Source organism: Alexandromys fortis, unplaced genomic scaffold (genome assembly GCF_014885135.2).
Source record: "Alexandromys fortis isolate MF-2015 unplaced genomic scaffold, M_Fortis_MF-2015_v1.1 scaffold_90, whole genome shotgun sequence".
Taxonomy (NCBI): Eukaryota; Metazoa; Chordata; class Mammalia; order Rodentia; family Cricetidae; genus Alexandromys; species Alexandromys fortis.
Window position 1 is genome coordinate 5,653,750 of NW_026067985.1, and position 7,115 is coordinate 5,660,864.

Here is a 7,115-nt window from a genome sequence, read left to right on the forward strand (position 1 = left end):
GTTTTTCGAGACAGGGTTTCTCTGTTGTTTTGGAGCCTGTCCTGGAACTAGCTCTTGTAGACCAGGCTGGCCTCGAACTCACAGAGATCCGCCTGCCTCTGCCTCCCGAGTGCTGGGATTAAAGTCGTGCGCCACCACCGCCCGGCTCAAGTTTGTCTTATAAATGTTTCAAATAGTTTAAAAGCTGGTAGAACTATGTTGATATTGTCTTTTAGCAATACATGATTTGAATGCTTCTAACTTGTCTGCTACCACTAGCTACAATGGTGTGATTTAGTGATATTTAGTTCCAGGGGACAAAAAGAGTTTCTGAGCTGCAGAGGTTTCTTAGGTGTGTATGGTGTTGGGCAGGTCGATAAGGCAGAATCTACATCTTGTGCTATAATCCATGTGACAGGAAGCAGAAATTATCCTATATTGCTTTGGGATTGGGCATCAGTGGGTTTGGGTTTACCTGAAAACACAACAAGACCTAAGGGGCTGCAGAGCAGGAGATAATCTTTTTTTATAGAGAGGGTTCTAGAGCATGGGATCTTTTTGTTTGGAAGAAATACCAATAGCTGTAGGGTCAGAAACAACATTTTATGGGTCACTTTGAGGTAGTTTTGTGAAAATTGTGAAGTCTTTATTAATTTCTCTGTACGTAGAATCATAGGTAGCTGTGTAATATTGTTTAACATCACATGTTTTCTAAGTTTCCTTTGGTCTTTTGATTAATAGTTAATAATCTTTTTCTGCCTATTTTCTTGTCTTTTTCTCTCCATCCCTTTATTCTTTCTTAAATATTGTACACATTCTTCATTGTTGTAGCTTTGTCGTAGTTTTTTCCCCCAAGACAGGGTTTCTCTGTAGCTTTGGAGCCTGTCCTGGAACTCACTTTGTAGACCAGTCTGGTTTTGAACTCACAGAGATATACCTGCTCTGCCTCCTGAGTGCTGGGATTAAAGGTGTGCATCACCACTATTCAGCAAGAAGTCATATTATATCAATCTGTGTACTATTTTTTCATAATCCCTCTGAATACTCTGAGTGTTTTCATTATGAATGTAGCTTTGTAATCAGCTTTCCTGTTAAAAATTGTTATTGTACTTATTTATGGTGCAAATTTACCAAACACATCATCTTAATTTTGATGCATCATGTTCCTAAGGGTCATTTATTTACTTTATTTATTTTCATTTCGTTGCTCTTATTGTTTATCTGAAAATTTTGGTTTATTTGATAAAAAGGTATTATGGATGTTGGCAGGTGACTCATTACATATTCATTTTGGAGATTACCTAAGTCCAGATACCTAACTCAAGTTGTGAGGCTCATAACTACCATTTTAGATCAAAAGCATCTTCATCCTTTTTTGTATGTCACCTACTGATAGAGGAAGGTCATTGACTAAGTAATAAAGAAACTGCTTGGCCTCATAGGTTAAAACATAGGTGGGAGGAGTATACAGAACAGAATGCTGGGAGGAAGAGGAAGTGAGCTCAGAGGCCATGCTCTTCTCTCCCGGGCAGACACCATGAAGCAAGCTGTCAGGTCAGACATGCTGAATCTTTCCCGGTAAGACTGATGCTACACACAGATTATTAGAGATGGGTTGATCGGGATATGAGAATTAGCCTGTAAGGGCTAGAGTTAATGGGCAAGTAGTGTTTAAAAGAATACAATTTGTGTGTTGTTATTTCGGGGTATAAGCTAGCCAAGCGGCCAGGAGCTGGGGCGGCAGTAACACAGCCCGCAGCTCCTACTATAACCTACATACATGTGGAAGACATTCTCACTCATGCATAAACATATGCAAAAAATGGCAATAAACTTGTTTTCAAAAGTACTTGTGACTTATAAAGCAATTAGAGTAAAACAAGTTCCTTTAGATATACACTGATTCTTTAAAAAATCTGTTATCTTGCATTTTGTTTTAAAATCTTTTCATTTCCTCACTCTGATTGCAAACTTATAGGAAACAAATGGTGTGTAAGTGATCCTAGCATACATCCTATTCTTTACTATAAGATAATGAGATCCTTTTAGTAGTCAAAACTATTTTCTATGAAATTAAAACATGAGAAGGTTTCAAGTGAATCTCTCCAATTTTGGTGGAACAGCCCTTCTCACCCAAGCCATTTTCTATTATTGATAAAGGATAAAGAACTGAAGTGTATAGGATGAGTGCTGGTCAGTGATTTCTTAGAGTTTGATTTTGGTTAGAATCTTGTAATTTTTACTTAAAGGACCATAATATGTCTTTGTGTCTTTGTTCGTCAGTGTTACCCATCTATGCTATTGATTTTATTATTAATTAAGTATATTCCTCATTTTCTGGACAATAATGGTCTCACTAATTTTGTATTAGTTTTTGTTGGTTTAGGAAGTTTCTTTGGAGAGACAGTTTTCGTTTTTTTCTTCTTTATTTTAGATGTTTGCCTCTTTCCATTCCCGGCATATCTATGTTCATGTTTGTGTTTTTTGCTGCTTAAGTGACTGACATGATTAGTACATTGCCTTTAGATCTTTAAAATATTCTTGTATATTATTGTCTTTTTCTCTTAATTAGCCTCAGGTGTCAGCATTACATAGCTTAGAGTAATCTGAGAAAACACCAATTGAGGGTATGCCTAGATCAGAATGTCTGATTAAGGTGTCTAAGAGAGAATGTATTGATTTTGATTGATATAAGAAGGTTCTTTCACTTGTGTTGGCAATATCTCTGAGCAAGCAGCTCTGGGATAGATAAGAGAGCTAGCTAAGCACAAGACAGTGACAAAGCAAGAGAGAAAGCCAGAAAATAATGGTTCCACATTTTGCCTTTAGTTATTAGCTTGAGTATCTGTTTTAAGCTCCCAAAAGGAAGAATTGTGAAATAGGGTTAACAGCCAAATAAACTTGCTCATTACCTGAGTTGCTTTAGATTAGATAATTTAATAATATCAACAGAAAAGAAAGTTGGAACAAAAATGGGACTCAAAGAGGATTTTGTTGCTGCAAAGGACCTGGGAATGTTGACTCTTAGAAGAATGCTTAATTGGCTGTTCTTGTGGGACCTAGAAGTTGGGAATGTTAAGAGTAATGGCAGAGAGTAGAGGTCAAGGTCATAGGATTTTAGTGGGCTGTAGGCTGTGCAGGGAACCATGGAGTTGGCCTGACCTAACTTCCTTGAGAAACCTGTGTCATAGGTTTTTCAGGTTAAAGTCATGGTTCCTGGGTCACAATGTACCTCCTAGTTACTGGTAGATTGTTGCATTTTCTCAGGCAATGAATCATTTAGACTGATTTGTGCTTCTTTTTATTATCCCTTAGTAGTCAAGAAATCATAAAAGCTTAATAGGACAATTGAATTTAGACATTAATCTTGTGTATGCTGTATAGCTTGCAAACTTTATTATATCCTGGTGTAGATAGAGGCTGCTTGTTCATTTCCCAGCTGCCCAGACCTGCAATAATTATAAAAAATTATATTAATTACAAGACTGCTTAGCCAATAGCTTAGGCTTTTTATAAAGTAACTCTAACATCTTAAATTAACCTATTTCTATTAATCTGTATGTCATTAAATGGCTGTGGCCTGCCAGTAAGGTTTCATCCAGCATCTGTCTCCTTTAATGGCTACATGGCATCTTCCTGTCTCTGCCTTCCTTTCTCCTCTATCTCTGCTTGGAATTCCCACCATGTTCTATTCTGTGGTGGTAATAAAACATCTTCACAGCATACAGAGGAATCCCATATTACCTCCCTTTTTCTGTCTAAATAAAAAGGAAAGCTTTGACTTTGACATAGTGAATATTGATATGATGCTAAGATATTAAGCTTTGGATATTACAGATGAGGAGAGCAGTCAATATCTTCACAATAGCCTTTGAAAAATGATTCAAAACTTCTCAATAAAATTACTTGCAAAGTGAAAGTAGACACATACCAAATAGATGATCCACCATGATGAAGTTGTTTTTATCTCAGAGAGGCAGAGATGATTTGAAATACATAAGTCAAATGAGTATTGGTAACATGTTTTAGACAGGTGTGGATGGAGGGTGGAGTAGGGAGAAGATGTGAGGAGTCAGAGGACAGAAGGGAAAGGAACGGGGATTAATATATAAAATAAGATTGTTTAAAAAAATAGAAATAAATCTTTGAATCTAGAATCCACCCCAATTAAATATTTTTCTTTATAAAAATATTCAAAGTATGGTGTTTTTTCTCAGCAATGGATATCCTGACTAAGACAAATGGTATTTCTATTTTCTGGTTTATCTCCCTTTCTTTTAGTGATTTAATGCTTTAGGTAATACTTTGAGCACAATATTGAAAAAGGATGATGATGATAGTCTATCCTGTTTCTTCATGACTTAAATGGGATAACTTCATGTTTTCTGCCATTTAGGATGATGTTGTCTGTAAGTTTCTCATTATACAACTTTAATTCTATTGAGATAAGTTCCTTTATGTCCTACTCTCTGGGACGATAGATAGATAGATAGATAGATAGATAGATAGATAGATAGATAGATAGATAGATAGATTGATTTAACAAAGCACAGAAGTGGATTTAGAGACAAAAAAAAATCACCTAATCTCAGTAGATACAGAAAAGGCCTTTGCCAAATTTGAACTTTCAACCTTACTGTGATTGACTGCAAGTAGGGAGCTATAGTTTTTTTTTCTTTCTTTGATTTTTTGATGTGAATTGCAACTTTTCTAATTTATTTTTTTCTTGGATTTTGAGAGATTTAGTTCGCATCAATAAGTATAAAGTTTCTGCTTTATTAATGACCAGTTGATCCAATGACTATAGTTGAATCAATATAATGGTACCTTGTGGGAGAAATCAGTGATTAAGTCCAACTCACATGAGACATACAAAATTAAAAATCCTTATGAGATAGGACAGTCAAAGTGTATTGATGGTCATGCTAGCTGAAAGCAAGTTTCTTTTTATGGCCTTATGAATAAATAAGTACAGAGGAAATATTTTCAAGATCAGTTTTTCAGGCAATCTTCAATCATAGGAAACAAAATGGTGTCTAAGTAATTTTAAGCAATATAATTTTTATTATAAGAGAATGAGATCCTTTTATTAATCAAAACTCAAAGTTAAAACATCAGAAAGCTTCATGCAAATCTCTCCAATTTTGGTGTAACAGCTTTCCTCACCCAATACATTTTTTATTATCAGCAAAGGCAAAAATTGGAATGCACAAGATGAGTGCTGGCCAGTGATTTCTTGTCATTTAATTTTGATTAGAATCTTGTCATTCTTGTTTAAGGGACCATGATATGTATTTGTAGGTCTGTCTTTGTGTCTTGTTTTGCCTATGGTACCATCTATATTGTTGAATTTATTAATTATCATCTAAATTTATTGTTGTTTCTCTGGAAAATGATGGATCTTCATCATTCTATTTTTGGAAAATTTATTATATTATGAGGTCCCTGTGCTTTTCTTGGTTTAGGAAGTTTCTGTGGAGAGACAGTTTTAGTTTTCTCTTAGAGTCTTATTTTTCCTCATTTTCTTGACCTATGTGTGTTTTCGAGTTCTTCATGTTTGATATGGTTAATATATTGGTTTTGTGTTTGAAAAATCTCATATCTGCTTTAATTAGCTTCAGCTGTCAACATGATGTAGCTTAGAGTCATCTGAAAGAACATCAATTGAGGCTTTGCCCAGATCAAAATTGCTACTTACTATGTTTAGGGAAAATTGTGTTGATTGATGATTGATGTAGGAAAGCTCTTCCACCAAGGTTTTAATACTCTAAGCAAGTAGGACTGAGAGGGATAAGAAAACTAACTGAGGGGCTGGAGAGATGGCTCAGTGGTTAAGAGCATTGCCTGCTCCTCCAAAGGTCCTGAGTTCAATTCCCAGCAACCACATGGTGGCTCACAACCATCTGTAATGAGGTCTGGTGCCCTCTTCTGGCTGCAGACATACACACAGACAGAATATTGTATATATAATAAATAAATAAATAATAAATAAATAAATAAATTGGTGGTGGAGTGGTTCCACTTTAAAAAAAAAAAAAAAAAAAGAAAACTAACAACATGAGAGAGTGACTAAGCAAGAGAGAAAGCCAGTAAACATTTTTCCCTGTGTCTCTTGCCTTCAGTTCCTAACTTTAGTTTCTATACTAAGTTTCCACAATTGTGGGTCATGATCTGGAAATATTAGTCAAACAAACCTGTTTATTACTTCAGGTGGTTTTATTTAGAAAATTTAATCACGGTGAAAAACAAACAAATTAGGTAAAAATGCTGTATGCCAAAAGTGATTCTTTTGCTGGGTAGAATGTGGGAATGTTGTCTTTTGGAGGAATGTGGAAGATATTAGAACTTTAGATGGCAAAAGGCACAGGAAACTGTACACAGAGCTTAATTAGCTATTCTTGTAGGACTAGCAATATGAAAGTGGTGAACATAGTGCACACACTGGAGCTTGAGTTCCTAGAATTTCAGGGGCAAATAGACTCCATGAACATTTTATCTATAGGTCATTTGTATATTTTGTTCCCAAATCATTTATATTTTCTCCATTTCCTGAGAAATTGAATAAGGGAAAACTAAAAAGTAATTGGGTGGTTTCTTAGACAAAGTATTGATTCTGTTGGGTGCTTATTGCTGATGACTTATTTAGGTCTACAGCAGAAAAGAAACAAGTGGTATAGAAAGAAATGAAGTCAGTTTCATGGAGAAAAACAGAACTAGGAAGATTCAAATGGCTGTCCTGTGGTGAAAAAGAGGGAGAAGATTTCAAAAAGTTTAGATCCATTAAAGAGGAGGCCCTTCTCATCATTTGAAGTCTAGGAAAGTAGCTTAGGGTAAGATTCCATCCATCTAAGTCTTCAGTTTCTCAATGGAATAGGCAACTTGATTCCTAATCTGAAGAAGCAACTTCTTCCAGAAGCTGCTAGAACTCTGATCCAAGCATGGAAGCAGCCATAACAACTTAAAAGCCAAATTGGGGAGGGGGGGTGGTAACCCATGTTGAATTTTTTTTTCTGGAAACAAGAAAGAATCAAAATTTATAGGTCATAGATTCTTCCTCTTTAGTTTCAGTTCAGCACTGTAGCAGAGTCAGAAGCCCAGTGAGGAGACAGACTTCATTGTATGAAGCTGTAAAGATT